Here is an 18,294-nt window from a genome sequence, read left to right as displayed (position 1 = left end):
TCCATTCATCTGGCAACCGTCCCAGCGTCCTGGAAGCGCGCCATGGTCAGCCCTCTGCTGAAAAAGCCGTCAGCTGATCCAGAGGTACTGGCCAACTATCGTCCGATTTCCCTGCTGCCAGCATTCTCAAAAATACTGGAGAAGCACATCCATGGTGTACTTTCAACTTACACAGAGAATAACAACCTACTCCATTTTTCCCAATCGGGTTTTAGGGCAGGCCACTCCACCGAATCTGCCCTCCTGGGAGTCACGGAGAAGATCAGGGGACTTTTGGACGACGGGCAAACGGTTGCTCTTGTTCTGCTTGATTTAAGCGCAGCCTTCGACACCATCTCACACAACAGACTGCTTGTCAGGCTGAGTGAGGATGGTGTCGGAGGGGCAGCGCTGGACTGGATTAGATCTTACTTGAGCAACAGGACGTTTCAGATCTCGTCCTCACAGGCCCAGTCGGACATTTTTCTGTCACCCCACGGTGTGCCTCAGGGCTCAATTTTGAGCCCGCTATTTTTCAATCTGTATCTCCGCCCCCTCGCCGATTTGGCAGAGCGGGTAGGTCTAGAACTTATGACCTATGCGGACGATTCGCAGATTATTTTTTCCCTTACTAACTCAGAATCTTCATCCCCCTCTGTGCTGAAACTAGGCCTTCAGGAAATTTTCAGCTGGATGTCTACGAACCAGCTAAAGCTCAATGGGGAGAAGACAGAGATTCTTCTCCTGGGGAAAAATAAAGATCTGTGGCAGGATACCCATTGGCCACCATCTTTGGGCGCCTTCCCCACCCCGGCTACCCAAGCTAGAAATTTGGGGGTGTGCATTGATGATTCATTATCAATGAAACAGCAGGCCAACAAAGTGGCTGGTGTCTGCTTCACGATCCTTAAATGGCTGCGGAAGATTATCTGGATGCTGCCTGTGGATACCCAGAAGACCGTAGTCAATGCATTAATTACATCTAGGCTTGACTACGGTAACATCTTATACCTGGGTTCCAATCTAGCCGTGATCAGGAGATTGCAGCTGGTCCAGAACTCCGCAGCCAGGTTGCTGTGCAAGATTCCTAGGACAGCAAGGATCTCGAAGCATCTGAGGAACCTGCATTGGTTGAGGGTAGAGAACAGAGTTCGGTTCAAAGCCTTGACATACATGTTCAAGATCAGGGCAGGAACTGCACCAAAATACCTGCAAAAATTGGTTAGGCCCCATGTTCCTACACGCAATCTCCGTTCTTTAAATGGAGCAAATTTCGTGGTTCCCAGGTTCAAACTGGCCCGAATGGGGGGGAAATCTTTCTCCCATCTGGGACCAGTTCTTTGGAATTCCCTCCCCTTAGCCTTACGGAAGGAGGAGAATTTTGCCAGTTTTAAGAAAAACGTTAAAACTTGGCTTTTTAATAAATAATTGTGGTCCTTGACAGTTACTACCTCTATGTTTTGACCTCTTAGCCCTGGCGCCGGGAAACCCTTTGTGGGTATCTGTGCGCATTACAAATGCAAAAAAATAAATAAATAAAATAAATAAAAGGGTACTCCTAATCGGTGCCTAAACCACGTATGCAAGCTACAGCACACATCAGCCAAAGTGTATCAAGCGCAAGTGCAAGATACAATGAATATTGGTGAAGTTCCACTTCTACAGCTGGCATCCCACACAAGGGGCCACGGATGCAACAATAGTCTTCTACCCTTTACAGCCACCAGCACCCATCATAAAAAATTAAAACCTCTAGTCTTCGAAAAATGCACTTTCCAAGACCTCTAACAGAACAGAGCTCCCAATAAAGAATACTTGATAAGAACCGAAAGGCTCCTTGTGAGACAGTGTGGAATGTAGCTTTAAACATGGGAGCCGCCTGCTTTTCTTTTCAATGTATTTACTTTTGTAGCACACCACAATTTAACTACACATGTTTAAAGAAAGTGCAGCATGCCGCGAAAGGTACAAAAGTAAATAAATAGAAAAAAAATGCGGGTGGCATCATGCTTAAAGCTAAAACGAACGTACAAGCCACAAAGCCGACAAAGATGTAAAGGCGGGCAGTCACCCGCTCGCCCGCCTTGCTTTTCTATTGACTTTTGTATTATTTGCAGCACGCTGCTCTTTAGCTTAAAACATGTGAAGCTAAAGTACGGCATGCCGCGAATGCTAAAAAATTAAATAGACAGAAAAGAAAGGCGGACAGCCGCTGTGTTTAAAGAGCCAACATACAAGCTGCAAATAGTGCTCAAACAAAGGATAAAGCGGTCAGAGAAAGAAAAACTGTAATAGGCTAATACTCCAGTGGAGGAGTAGGGCACGAGAAGGTGAGACATATGCCAACCAAAAAAAAACGTACATAAGAAAGCTTTTCAGAACACACATTTTAACCATTAGGCAGTGAGGGCGTGGCCAAAGCCCATAGAAGTGGGCACAACATGCCTCGCAAAAAAGCGTGGGCGCGCTGAATAGGCTCGACTGAAAAAAGTATGTTCACTCTGGAGTAAGGGATAGGGAAAACCTGAACTCACATCTAGGGCCGGTTCTGGTACCATTACATTTTTGCCAACAGTGCTTTTCCTGTAGGGATCAAGTTTAAAAGCTTTACTTAAAGCACGCTTTTAGCAAATCAAGACATGAACCAACAGGTTCTTTCCTCTAACAAGGACAAGAGACAGGACTTGTTATTCTGCAGAGAATCATTTAACTGTAGATTTCACCTCAATCTTTTAACCAATTTTAGAGTAGAAGACACCTGTGTGCAAATTTTAGAGTAGAAGACACCTGTGTGCAAAGCAAACGAGGAACCTGCCATCATGGAGACATTCTGCGGTCTAATGGGTGCATTTTTTAAGCCAATCTGAAGGTCCTTCAGCATATTCGTGGTGAGGCTGAGAATATTTTGCTGACTTCCAGGCATTTCTCACAATACAGAAACAAAGGTATGCCAATACCAGGGTTGTGGGGAGGTTGGAAGTATTTTTATGTTCTACATATGTTTAAATGGTGTAGGATTTAAATTTTGTAATAAACATGTTCAGTCCACCATCATGTAAAGGGATAACAACTGCAGCAATACCGGCAGGATTAAGAAAACTTTTAAACACAACTTTAAGAATAAGACCATGGACAACACTGCTACATACTGCAACGATAACTACAACCACAAGCTTTCTAAATTTTGATTACACTTAACTTAGACATTTCCTATTACAATGAAAATCAGACACCAGCAGACCTCTATACACCATTTAATAGGACAAGTATTAGAATGTTTCAAGAATTAAACATCACAGGGACAGCAAGATGCTCCTGTTTCTTGTGAGCGACAGTGATATTTGTACTTCCTGTGTCCCTGTCTTTTCTATCAGAATAATATTTCAGAACCAAAGCCATGTACAGGCTTGTGTTGAAGGCAGCATCCTTTCACATCACTCCAATAGGCCAATTCAGATTGCTTGTTTCATCAAGCAAGGCGCAAATGTATCTCTCTGAACAAGGGTGTTTTGTTTTTCATGACATGCAGAATCATTATCTGTGAAACAATTACAAAGGATTATTATTTTTTTTTTTTTGAAACCGTTTATTACAAAATTAAAAAAATATACAAAGATGGGCCTACAACCTTCAGGCCGGCCGCTAGCAAGCAAGAGGAGCATGTGATACAAACAATAGCGCGCATGCCGCGGCAAAGGGAAATGCACAGGAGTTAGAAGCGGTGGTAGCCACACCATCCGGTCCCACATAACGGTTTCATTTTAATATAAATAACAACAAAAGAACAAATCCACAAGGCAACCCACAATCGGAAACAGCAGCATGTGCTCCCCTAGCGGGGGGGGACCCTACCAATCCATAGGAGTAGCAAGGGGGGGGGGGGAAGGGTCAAGACTGGGATTAGGTGGACTCAGTGCCCGGGACCGGGGAGATAAACTGGCTAAGGGGACGGGGCCGGTGACGGATCGGGCAATAACGGCGGGGTACAGATTCCCCCGCGGTAGGCGTTCCAGGGGCCCTATACGTTCACCCATGTCCCAGGCTTACCTCTCGCAACATACACCACCTTTTCCCGAAACATGCACCAATCCATGTTATCCTTCCAAGCCGAGACAGTCGGCGACCTCTGGGAACCCCACAGTTGAGCAATGTCGCGTTTGGCCACCATATATCCCAGAGTCACCCACCGCGTCTGCGGCACCGAGTAGTCGGTTGGCTCCCACACATTCAACAGGCATCTCCTCGCTTCGGGCAGCAGCGACACACGCGTAACCACCCGTAGGACCTCATGCACACCACGCCAGAATCGCCCCACCTCCGGGCATTCCCACAAAATATGGAGAAAGGTCCCCAAAGAACCACACCCACGCTTACACAACCCGTCCACAGCATATCCCATACGCAGTAGCCTTGGCCCCATAACATAGACCCTATGGAGTATCTTGAGCTGGACGAAGCGAAGGCGGGCCGGTATGGCCACCTCTTTCGGGGAGGCCACCGCCGATATCCAGTCCTCGTCATCCAGCTCCAATCCATCGGCCACCCATGCCTCACGAAGGTTAGTCAGCAGTCCCGAGCGGTCATTGATAAGTTTTTTATAGATTAATGAAATCGTGCTGTCCGGTACATGTCCATCTAGCACTCTATCCTCCAGAGGGGAATACTCCGGGATGGAGGCAACGTCCGGGAATACGGAGCATAGCGCATGACGGATCTGCATATACCGAAAGTACTCCCTGTCCTGCAACTGGAATTCTGTCCGTAGCATCTCGAACGTTTTGAATCCCCCCCTCGTCCAGAGATCACCCACCCTGCTGATGCCTATCATGTCCCACTTTTCAAAGCCCTTCGAGGTCCACAGGGAGCCCAACTGCTCAGATGCGTATAGTGGCGACGCCCGGGTCAAACGACCTTTCCACCCCATCGCCACATTCGCCGCGTGCCACACTCGTACCATGACACGCGTGGGGCCCGTCAGACGTGCGTCAAGCGAGCTGGAGTAAAGCGCTCGGTTATAATCACCACCCGGCAGTAACATCTTATCCATTTCAAAGGCCGGGTTTAGAGCGGGCCCGTACAGGTCGTGATTAATCGCAGCCAGCTGGGAGGCCCAATAATACAGTTTGATATCCGGGAGGGCGATCCCCCCGTCATACCACGGGAGAGTCAGCTTCGCCAGGGCGATACGCGGTCTACCTTCCCAGAACAGTCGGCGCTGCAAACTCTCCACCTCGCGAAAGTAGCGCGCTGGGACGACGGCCATTGTGTTCTGCAGAGCGTACAGGAAACGCGGCAGCGACATCATCTTAAACAATGCCGCCCGGCCGAGCGGCGAGAGCGGCAAGCGCCTCCAACGCGCAACATCCTCCTTCAGGCGCTGGAGGGGGGGAAGCAAGTTCTGACTATATCGGGCCTCCGCGTCCAGGGTAATGAAGACACCCAGGTACCGGAATCCCCGCGGGGCGATCTGGATAGGACAGCCCCGCGGAAGGATAGGGTCCTCCCCAAAGAGAACATAGACGCACGATTTAGCCCAGTTGATGACAAGGCCGGAGTTAAGACCAAATGAATGCAATACATCAACCAGTACTATCAGTGATTTACGTGGGGAAGCCAGGTACAGGAGAATATCGTCAGCGTATAGAGGTACGCGGTCCTCATACTCGGGGGTCCAGCGGAGACCACGAATAGAAGGTTCCCACCGCAGCCACTCCGCCAGGGGCTCCAAGGCGAGCGCGAAAAGGAGCGGCGATAACGGGCAGCCCTGCCGCGTGCCCCTGCCCAGCTCGAACGAAGCCGACACTCTACCGTTCACCACGACCTGCGCCAGCGGGCCAGAATACAACAATTTTACCCAACTGATGAATCCTGGGCCAAACCCAAACTTCGCGAGCGTCGCCCAAATATAAGGCAATTCAAGCGTGTCAAACGCCATAGTGGCGTCCAAGGACACCAAAATGGCCGGCTCTCGTATGGACGGGACACGTGCAAGCACCCCATGCAAACGCCGCAGGTTAAGCGCTGTATTGCGATGAGGGATGAAGCCGGACTGATCCTGGTGACTCAAGTCACACACTACGCCAACCAGCCAATTGGCCAACACCTTGGCGAGGATTTTGGGCTCTGCATTCAATAACGAAATAGGCCGATAGGATGTGACCCGGTCCCGTGGCCTCCCCTCCTTATGGATAACCACGATAGTGGCTAGACGCTGGTCTAGCGGGAGGGAACCCGCCCGAGTGGGCCGCGAGGAACATAGCACGGAGATGCGGTGCCAGCGTATCCGGTCGCAGTTTATACAACTCGATGGGAAGACCATTAGGACCCATGGCCTTGCCGGAAGCGACCGAACGTATGGCGAGGGCAATTTCCTCGGAAGTTGAAGCAGCGTCCAACGACACTCTGTGCTCCTCCGAAAGGGAAGTCAGCGCGATATCCCTGAGCAGGGCGTGGGAATCCTCTTCAGAGCGGGAGGACACCGGGGAATACACCCCACGGAAATAGTCTGCAAAGCAGGAGACAATTTCTTCTGGTTCAGTGACACACACCATTCTGTTTCTCAATCAACGGGACAACTCGACTCGCTCTCTCCTTTTTGTCCAGCCATGCAATCAATTTACCAGCCTTATCACCCACATCATACAGTCTCCCCTGTTGCTCTCTACTGAGGCCCCTGGCCGCCTCCGTGACGAGGGCCTTATAAGCCGCTTGCTTGAGTCGGAGAACATGTAATTTGTCATCCGTCACCCCACATTCTAGATCACCCTCCAACTCGGTTATCTCAGCTTCAACACGAGTCACCTCCTCCCGCTCGCGCCTCCGGGAATGGGAAATAAGGGACAAGGCCTCTCCCCTGAGTACCGTCTTGAACGCCTCCCACATTGAGATCGCCGATGACACAGACCCCACATTCTCGTCAAAGTAGCGCTTAAGGGATTTAACCAGCTCTGCGCGAATGGTGGGGTCACGCAGGTACCAGGGATTAATCGGGACCATCCTACCCTCTCCCCTCGAAAGAATATCAAAGTGCAACAAGAGTGGGGAGTGGTCCGAAATACCCCGTGCCAAATGGCGCACCTCCCCTATCCTCCCAACGTGCGCCGCCGGAACCAGGACATAATCTAGCCGTGAGAGACTACCATGAGCCCCTGAATGGAAGGTGTACTGTAGCTGCGTGGGATGTTTCAAACGCCAACAATCCACCAGCCCCAAGGTATCCAAGAGGCCAGACAACCATGCCTGGGCACGGGGGAGATCCCTAGGGGGGGGTGACGATCCACAGTTCCGGAAACCACAGCATTAAAATCCCCCCCCACCACTAGAATCCCCTCCGGAAGGCCAAGGAGGAGGCGCCCCAGATCCGCAAAGGTGGTCGTCTGCAGCCCCGGCGGGACATAAACAGACCCGAAAACGACCACTCTGCCCTCCATTCTACCCACCAAAACCGTGTAACGTCCCCTGTCGTCATGGTGCACCTCATCAATCTCCAACGGGAGCGAGTTCTTAACCATAATGCCCACACCCCTTGAACCAGACGTGAAGCACGAATGGGCCACAAGGCGGTAGCCCCGTCGATTCATGGCACAAAAGGAGTTGCCAATGAGGTGTGTCTCCTGCAGAAAAACTATATCGGGCGAAATTCGCTTCAAGAACTGCAGGACCACACCTCGTTTTATCCTGTCCCCCAATCCATTAACATTCCAGGACAACAGACTCAGTCCCCTACCCCCCATCATAAACAGAAGCCATCACTCGTCCCCCAGAGAGCACTTCAGAAATGACACTACGATGCTTTTGCCTTGTGGTAGAAACGAACAACACCCCACCCCAACCCACCCACCCCAACAAAACTCCCCCCTCCCTGCACCCCTGCATGAGCCCAGACAGCCCCCCCAACTTGCAGTGTGCCTGTCGCCCCTATATAGTGAAACTAGCTAGACCCCCTAGAGGAGGAGAGAGTACCCCTTCTAGACCCCACACAACCTCCAAGGGAGGGGAAAGAACAAAGACAGAAGCTTGGTCGAAAGTGGCATCATAGTCGTCCAGAGTGAGGCCCAATATCAAACCCTCAGTCCCGATCCAGTGGGCCGTCTCCTCCTGCCGCCCCCCCCCCCCACCATCTCGAGCACTACCCCCAGACAGAGTGTCCAGCCAGTCCCCGGCCGCTTCGGGACGATCAAAAAAAGTGCGTGCGACCATCCACCTCTACCCGCAGCTTGGCCGGGAAGAGCATGGCGTATTTTAAGTTCATGTCCCGGAGCCGGCGCTTAACACCCAGGAAACTCAGTCTCTGTTTCTGGACCGCTTGAGTGAAATCGGGATAAAAGTTCACCTCCATATTTTCCAGCTTAATCAGCCCTTGCAGTCTGGAGGCTTGCAAGATCGCGTCCCTGTCCCGAAAGTTAAAAATCCGGGCAATGAGAGGCCGCGGAGGGGCTCCGACCTTCGGCCTTCCCCCGGGAACTCTGTGGGCCCTCTCCACGGCAAAGAATTTACTCAGTCCCCGAGGCTGGAGATGGGTAACAATCAGGTCCTCTACAAAAAGATCTGCCGCCGCTTCCTCCCGTCCCTCGGGTACTCCGATGATGCGGATGTTATTCCTCCGGGCCCGACTCTCGGAATCTTCCAGGCGCCGATCCATAAGCGCACTCGCCTGACGAAGTCGGTGCACCTCCGTTTGGAGGGCCGCCACCTCAGTCGTGAGGCCCGACGCGGTGTGGGCCAAAGAATCGACCCGGTCGTTGGTCTTGGAGAGATCAGCCCTCACCAGGTTGACATCAACTAGGACCGCGTCGATTTTATGGGCTAAGGTGTCAAACCGCTGGCCCACCGAGGCCTTCATCTCAGCAATGGCGCCCATGATGTCTTGCAGAGTCAACTCTGTGGGCAAATCCGGGGCATCCGGGGGGCACTCAGAGGACTTGTGCGGTCCACCGGGAGATCCTTTCGGGAGGGTGTAGCGGTCCATGATGCTGGCCTGATGTGCGGCGCCACGCCGGGTCGACTTGGCCTTCAACCGATCGCCATCTTGTTTCGTGGCCATCGTCGCGGGTCTCACACCCTCACCAGCCACGCAGTAAAAGGCAAGCAATCAAGGCCACGGGCTCCGGGGGGTCACCCCAGGACGGCGGAGCGGACCACAGCAGGCAGGCAGGCTGGGTCACCCAGCGAGGCCACCCCAACACGAGAGCGCCGCGATCTCACTTGCAAAGACGGCAAGGGGGCGCGAAAGTGAAAGTGCGGGGTACGCGACTCGCCAGGCCCAGCCCGCCGTTGTTCACTTTGCCACCGGGTCGCCCCGGTGGCAAACGCGAGTCTGGGGTCAGGAGCGAAGGAGGCCGCAAACTTCAATCGGTGCTCACTCCGGCACCCGAGGTCCGATTCGAAAACGGGAAGCGGGTACCACCTCGGCTCAGGCTCACCGACACAGTCCCCTCAACCGATGCAGGATGAAGACAGGATAAACGTAGGAGGTCGCGGAGGTCCTCGGGAGCCTCGCACCTACGCGGCCATCTTGGTTGCGCGCTAGGCTCCTCCTCCTACAAAGGATTCTTGAAGCCGCACTGAGACAGGAGAAACTCCATCCCAAACCTTATTTTCCATTCCATGAGAGGCTGCATCAGCATGTCAACACAACAGCATTATATCAACAAGAGGAGAGGGACTGAGGGCATTTAGAGGACCAGCATATGTGCCCCCCCGGCGAGACAATTGTATTGAATAGGGTATGCATTGCAAGAGTCAAGATAGTTCCACTCGGTCAGGAGACAGGAACTAGGGGTTAACAGATCCCCCAACAAGGTGAAATAAATCTAGATAGACCTAAGACTGCACAATGTCAGCAATAAAATGACCCTTAACGATTTTTCTGCTAGTGCTTTCAACCTCCAAAATGGAAACAAAATATAGTTTAGAAACAGTAGCTATTTGCACATCTCCGAAATTGTGGGTACCCATACTAGCATATGAATTAAAGGGCATTTTTTAAAGTGGCTTCTTTTTATACACATGGTCTTACATTTGGAAGGCAGAAATGCACAGAACGGCAATAGGTAAGAACAGTTACTCTACAAATCAGTGTTCCCATACGTCTCCCGATAAAAATGGTACCTCACTTGTGTGGGTAGAACTAGTGCCTACGATAATAAATGGCCCAAAACGCAACATGGACACACCACATTTTTACAGTGAAAATGTACCCTTTATTTGCACTGTGCCTAGCTGTGGATTTTGAACCCTAGCTCGACCGGCACATAGGGAAACCTAAATATTTTTGAAAATGACACCCAGGAGAATCCAGGATGTGGTGACTTGTGTGGCTCTTTCCAGGTTCTGTTACCCAGAATTCCTTGCAAACCTCAAACTTTGTAAAAATAAATAAAAAGAAAAAAAATCCTCACGTGTGATGGAAAGTTCTGGAATCTGCGTGGATCCACGAAATTCTACACACCCCGCATTGCCCGAAGTCTTCCGATAAAAATGGTACATCACATGTGTGGGTGGGCCAAGCGCCCGCAGCAGGGAAGTGCCCAAAATGTATTGTGGGGACATCAAACTTACCAATCACAAAACTACCTTGTTTTGCAAGGGCGGGGTGGGTCACCTGAGTTTTTAGCCCCAGTCTCAGGGATCATCTAGGGAAATCTACTAAACCCACACATTTCTGAAAGCTAGACACCCAGGGGAGTCCAGCGAGGTATGGCTAGTGTGGATTCCCCGACGTTTTCCTACCAAGAATTCCTTGCAAACTTTAAACTTTGCTGACAAAAAAAAAAAAATGTTGTGGGATCACCAGGCTGACAAATTTCTAACCACCCAGCGTTCCCCCAGGTCTCCCGATAAAAATGGTAACTCACTCGCGTGGGTGGGCCAAGTACCCGCGGCAGGCGAGGGCCAAAAACATTGAGGAGACATCAAAATTACCCATCACAAACTGATTTGGTTTTGCAAGGAGGGGTCACCCGAGTTTTTGCAAATGGCCTGTGCACACATTTACGTTGTATGCAGAACAAACAAATGACAAAGTATCAAATACGCAGATTCGGTTCTACATACAACGTAGACGTGTGCACGTGTAAGGTCTGTGCAGCATGAAGATCAGCTCTGATGTCCGAGGGCAACCATTAGCAGCTATGGCATCTGCGAAGCTCGAGTGATAGCACTGCTGTCTGAGAACTAGCCTTAGAGCATGTAATATCTGCGCAGCCTGAGGGACAACTCTGCTGTCTGAGGTAAACAATTAGCACATATGGCTTCTGAGAAGTTCTAGGGATAGCTCTGCTGTCTGAGGGCTGCTATTGGAACCGGTAGAATGTCTGCACACTGAGGCCTGCCTCTGTTGACTCGGGCCCGTACCTGCAAAGGTCAATAAAAACTACTGCTGGATGCTTGAAAATCTACGATCTGTGAAATTTAAGGGATAGCTCTGCCTCCCTCCAATAGGAGCCTGTACACTTCTTGAAATCTGCTGCTAGAGCGAGGCCTGTTCACAGAAGTTCCTTCAAAACCACAAGATAACTGTTCCAAGAGGACTGAACGCAGAACGTCCCACTAACCCAGAGCACAGCACTGCTGGATGCAACTTGAACACAGAGGCTATCTGCATCCCGATGGATAGCTCTGTCAAACATCGGAATATAAGATCTTTGTCATCCAGCCTTTTTAACTCCTACGGTTTGAAGATATACCATCTTCTAAACCCAGGAGACAACTCTGCTGTCCCAGGCCAGACCACAGAAGATCGCTGAAATGTAGGGCTGGTGCTACCAGAGATTTGTCTGCCCGCTAGAAATCTTAAATGCGCGGACGCGAAAGTGAAAGCGCTCATGCTGGGTAAACATAACTAACGTGATCCTGGAATGCAGCTGGCACACTGTGCGCCGCTGCTCACTCCGCTCGCCACCGAGACACACAGGCTAGGGGAGTAAACATTTAAAGAAAAGGCAGGAAATACCCACACCTTTGACCATTTGAGTGCTTTGTGAAAGCCAGACGCACTGGCCAATCAAATGTGTGGGCGTAAACAAATCCAGGCTGAAAAGTTGCAAGGAAGTTGGGAGTACTTACAAGAAGCCTCCCATAGAGCACCGCATGCGCGCTGCGCTAGGCTCAACCTAAAAAGTCTTCGGGAGGCTGAACATGGCCAAAATTATCCTACCATTCTGAATTAATTGAGTACCATTATGGATAAAGAAAGCAGCATTTAAGGAGCATTAGCATTACTGTGAAACAGACTATCACCATTCCAGCTGCACATGGCCCTGTACTCAGAGACCCCACTTAGGAGAAATCTTGAATTGCATTCACTTAGCAGGCCAGAAAGCAATCTTGGATTGTTTTTTTTTTTTTTACCAAGGCCTACTTAAAGTCACATACAAAGTTAATTGAAAGAGATCATTCTATGTTTATTTTTTCACCCTAGCACTTTGGCAGTTATAAGCGGAATGAAGAGGGAGGAAGAGAGTACTTTAAGATTGCATGGTTGCAGCCTGATTTGAGGATTAGACATGAAGGAAAACAATTCCAATAACATGACAGGCCAATATATAGACCCAGTGACAACCTCTATAAAAACCTTGACATGGAATGATCTAGGATTAATTAGAGCGAAGTGGAGCGAATCCTTTAAAGCATCTTTCCCCATGGCTGTATATAGCATGTCTGGAGAAACAAGCATTGGCATAGCCAATAGGTCTCACCTTTGGGACCTTATAAGTGTTTAGCCATGCAACAGTTGATGTTGCACCAAGGATATTGTGCTGCATAACTAAACACTTATAAGGTCTCAAAGGCGAGACCTATTACTATGCCAATGCTTGTTACATTTTGTATCAGCTACACAAATTCCTGCAGCACCTTTGCTCGTTTCCCCCGCCTTCTTACACTGCCTTGTGTCACTGTGGAATCACTCATTTCCCTTGGCAGTAGGGTTCTCCAGTGTGAAACATATTTTGGCTGTCTGCTGGTCTCATCTTTTGAGGCCTTTTAGAAACAGTGAGGGATCTCCCTTCGACTCATCCAGGGCTTACATAAATAAACTTGATGTTGAATTAATGTGCCAGGGTGAGAAGTTTCTGTAAATATACTCGTAATGAAAGGAGTAGGTCTGTGGAGCACAGATAATAAAATGGTTGCTGGTACGTCCAGGTTGACACCGAAGACCACTCCGTCAATTAATCTTCACACATTTTAAACACAAAGTTAAATACAATTACGGCCCCCCCTTGAGCATCTTCTGCACACTGTAAATTGTATGCAGTGTCAGAATGTGGCTGATGATATTTAAAAAGTGCTATGGCTGGATTCCTTTGGGATGAAAGGATTTCGCAGACATGTCTTTGAAGTTGCAGTTCGTGACATATGCCATTGACACCAGGCAGTAGTCCGTACGATAGGAAAACAAAACAAGCCCGTGCGCACGAGAGCAAGCACCAGGCCATATGTTTTGAATTATTGCGCCCGTGTCTGTGCACGATAATTCAAGACATATGGCGCCTGTGCAGGCCGCAAGCAATAGGTCACACACGCACAAGCGTGTGGTGAGCTTTTTGAAGCCCCTTTACAATAAGTCTCGCAGAGCAGCGCCTGCGCGCTGCTAGGCGAGACCTAAAAACATATCCTTTCTAGACAATATTGCTCAGACAATGTCGGATGCCTAAATAATAGCAAAAGCTTCTTAATCTGTCTCAATTTGCAAATTTTTGTGAGAGTAAATCATCAATTCAAATCACAGATTCTAAAGAAGACATTTGGATAGGATGATTATCACATACTAACAGGGCTATAGATACACTATAGTGAATTAATAGCTCATAGTTAATAATACTTGCATTTTACAACAGTTAGCTCAACTTCCCTGGTTGAGCTTGGTTAACAAGGATTTTAACAGTATAACTGACTCACTATTCTAAACTACAACTAGGCAGCACAAGATTAGTACGAACATGGTATTCTGGGAAGCAGTTTCTGTAAAATGAAATTACTAGGGCTTAGAGAGTGCCAAGAGGCAGGCAAAACAGAGGGGATGTATAAGTCCCTAGTATATGGAACCCATGTACCCAGGGCATAGGTACCCCAGAGGTCCCCCATGGACTGAAGCACGCACTATGCCACCCATGGGAGACCATTATAAATGGAACTACAGGCCTGCCATTGCAGCCTGGGTAAGTTGGTGCTTGTGCCACTTAGTACAGATCTAGGTATCCTAAATGTAGGGTCACTGCACTTAAAACCTCCAAGTCATCCCTCTAGTAGGCCCTTACAATCCTGAAGGCAGGGTACTTGGTTCTAAGTGAGAGGGAGCCCCTACGTGAGCAGGACACGCCTACGGAGTCCATTCTTCCAGGTTGTCAGTGAAGCAGCCACATACTATATAGAGGGGCACCACGTAATTACGCGATGATAATCTCGAAATTGGCTGCAATGAATCCCGTCATGTTTGGTATCAAACATGCTGGAATCATACCCCCACACCGTAAACAGTGTGGGAGGTATGATTCCAAGAACTGTAAGAGCCCTCCATTAGGCTCTCAGTGTTCCCAGTACCAGCATTGTTGACCCGGACATCACAAAATGGTTGCTGCCGACCAGAGACACAATAATGCCATCCTGCTGCTGAGCCCGGCTCGAGCAGGGGAAGGCAGAATAAGCATCCTGTCACAGGGACGTGTGCCCACCTCCCAGACAGGATTTAGTGTATTGGGGTAGGGTGGGTGTGCTTGCCAGCAACAGTCTGCATGAAGGGCACATTTGGTGTCCCAGTGCACAGTCCACTTCAGACCAGTCCTGGGAACTGTTGGCTCCAGCTCTAGCGCAAAACTGGACAAAGGACATGGGAGTAACCTTTCACCCTGTCCAGAACCTCCCCTGTGAGGGTCCCCTGAATAGTACCAACCCTTTCCCTAGGGTACTTAAGCGCTTACCTGGGTGTAGGTCCCAAGATTAGCCGTGGGACAAGATTGAGATCAGACACCACTTCTACCGTCTGGGCACGCTGGACTTCGTTTGGGCCCCACATAGTCTCCCTTTCAGTCTGCTGCATCGTCTGTGCCAGTGCACCACACAGGAACCTTCCAAGGCCTGTGGGCATCAAAGAAACCTGAAGGAATCTCCCTTAGAGTGAAGGAGTTACTCCACTGCATTCGCAGGCACCGCAATTATGACAACCGGTCTGCTGATCCTGAGCTCCTTTGGACTCCGTAGGGTCTGCAAGACAGTTGGTGGTTTTCTGCAGCTCCCGAGCCCTGCCCTCTCACCAGGTTTGAGGCCAGTATCCCTCCTGGGGGTTTCAATAACCGAAACCCTGTGCACAGAGTCAACTTGCAGTTGCAAAGGCTTGTTGGCTTCCTTCCAAGATGATCTTCGGGCTCCAAGTAGCCCCAACCTGGAGCACCTCCAGTGACTAGAATCTTCAGCCACATTGCATTGTGTGCATCATGGCCTGCATCTTTTGGGTGAGCTGCTTAAGGTCCTCTCGCGACTCCAGTGTCTCCAGCCTGTGGGTCCATTTGAGGGTCACCTATGTTTCTTTTGGGCTCCCTGGATTGCTCGGGGCCTGCCCAGACTCCCCTGCTTGTGGTGAATCCCCTGGACCTTGCTGGTCCGGACACTGCTCCTTCAAATCCTGCGTTGGTTGCATTTGCCAAGGCTTGTTGGTGATCCTGCCGGACACCGACCCCTCAGCACTCGACATCCTTCGTGGGACAGCTCTTACATGGCTCCTGATCCTCCTCAGCGTCACCTGGTCTTCACAGCTGCAGTGCCAAGGTCATCGTCACACATCCTGCAACACCAGACTTCGGAGGACATTTATCTTCCATGTCTCCTGGTCACTCATGAGTGACAGACTGTCCCCTCTGCTTGCACATACCTCTCAACTAGAATCCACCTTCGGATTCCACCAGACACTTTCTCCTTCAGCAGCTGCACTTTCCTGAAGTCCTCCATTAGGTTCTACAGCGGTTTCCAACACCACTTCACACATATGCACCCGGCTTACCTGATGTAGATGACGTGGGTACTAGGGTATCAACGGGTGGGATGGCTCTGAACCCTTCTGTCTTCCACTGGGTTTCTTCTGGGTCCACGGGGTAGGGTCCTTAATCTTTAAAAATCCAAGCTTGACTTATGGAGCGCGCAGTCGTGTTCACACACTGCACATGCTCCCCGTGGGGTTCCTAGCCACTCGCCTTGGGTGGTTATTTGGGTCCCCAGCGCTTCCACGTCCTCTCGACATAGTCGAGACCAGAGTCGTGGTTCTTATACCACTTTTAGTATATGGTTTGGTCCCCCACTGGGGTCCACTATGTATTTTGTGCTGTTTACTGTATTTCTATGCAAAGTATTGTGTGCATTGTGTTTATCTCAGAGTAGGAGATATCTAAACTTATTCGAGAGAGTATTATGCAATCAATACATATTTTTATAAAAACCTTGTTTGGTTCTTTTTCACTTAATCTATACTATAAGATTGCATTCTGGTCAAACAAGCTGCTTTACACTCCTTCTGGACTAAGCCTGAAGGCTGCTCTCCACAGCTACCACTTAGAGAGCTTTCCAAGGTTGCCTAAGACCTCTTAAATCCCCATAAGGGTGGTCTGGACTGGTGCAAGGTGACCACTTACATAAGTGGACATCATATACCAGGTTAGCTTCTCACAACTTGCATATACAATTGGAGCCATCGGAGAAAAATGTCCAAATCAAAAATTGCCTTTGTAGGAAGCAAAATGTGCAGCCTTTGAGTGTAGGAAGAGATTGGAGAGAAGTTGGTGAATATCCATAGCCACGCAAGTCTCTGGTTGTGAACAGGCTTGCATGCATTCTAACCCTGGTACAACAGCTTCCTACCTATTTCCATTCCTTGTATGCAGATATTCAGGAAAAGTAGCAACAATCAAAGCATTGCTTGAATTCAAATTATGAACGCTAGCATAATCAGGGAGGCTTTTATCAGATACCTGAAAATGATGCCATAAACTGAACCTCACTGCATGCCAGGAACAAGAGTTTGTTTTTTAAACACAAAAAAACAAATATCTGTAGCACCCAGTCCCTTCAACAAGTAAATATTTATATAATTCCACACACCCTTTATGAATGTAAAGAAAATGCTCATCTCCGCAAGAAGGTTTTTTTTAAAAGTCCATATCAGCACAAGGAAAGCTTTCAGAAGAAGTCAGAACCAGGTCACTAACAGCAATGCTATCAATGGCTCAAGGCTTGCAAAGTTTGTCCACAATGGAAATGGTTATTGATAGACTACTACACTCTTCCCCCAAGAGTTGAGACAGCAGGCTCAAGAAGAAGAATCAAAATGATGCAAGAGGAAGACCCTTAAAAAAAAAAAAAACAAGCAATGATAATAGGTCTCGCCTTTGATTAAGTTAAAGCCATTTGCTTTGCTATACAATACCATTAGCAAAGCAAATGGCTTTGACTTAATCAAAAGGCAAGACCTATTACATTTTCAATGCTTGTTTTTAAATATTTTTATTTTCTTTCATTTTTTTCCCCTCACGAGAGGTAGTGCAGAGTCAGAGACTGGGATCTAGGAGACAGTGATCTCGGTCCAAGACCGACAGGCCTCAGAGACTGTGTCACCAAACCCAAGATAAGGGGCAGATAGACTGACAGCCCCGCGAAGACCAGAGACAGAGGCTACAGAGACAAGTTGGCCTCAGAGACCGTGTCCACACTACAGAGAAGGGAGGTCAAGAGACACAGACAGGCATCAGAAAGCGTCTCACCAGACCAGAAACAGGGGCGGCGAAGCAGACAGGCCTCAGAGACCGTAGCACAAGGCTAGAGACAGGGGCCAAAGAGAGTCTTGCACGCCTCAGAGATTGTGTCACCCGGAGCAGAGCCAGGGCCCAAAGAGTCTCACGCGCCTCAGAGACCGTGTCACCGGACCAGACAGGGACTATAGAGACACACAACCAAGAGTCCTGGTCAACAGAAGGGACAGGGGCCAGAAAGACTCACCAGTCCAGAGACAGGTGTGAGATACCGACAAGCGCAATCTTATACAAGCAGTATGTTTATGTATTTTCAAGAGGGGGCAGAGAACGCGTTCCTTATAGTGTGCATTTTTCAACATATATAAATGTAGTCTGCATTTGCATATGTGTGAATAAATGTACAATGTGTCTCGAAATAGGTTTTATGTCTGTATATACCATTAGCAACAAAGAACACAACAAAACTCCCGTATCCACTAAAACGTAAAAAAAAATGTAATGCTACATATCACGTTTATTTAAAACGAAACTATCAATATATCAGAAACTGTATCAATTGTATGACAACTTTCGTGAC

This window comes from Triturus cristatus, chromosome 9 (genome assembly GCF_964204655.1).
Source record: "Triturus cristatus chromosome 9, aTriCri1.1, whole genome shotgun sequence".
Classification (NCBI taxonomy): domain Eukaryota; kingdom Metazoa; phylum Chordata; class Amphibia; order Caudata; family Salamandridae; genus Triturus; species Triturus cristatus.
The sequence above is the reverse complement of the archived record's forward strand: the minus strand, read 5'-3'. Positions refer to the sequence as shown.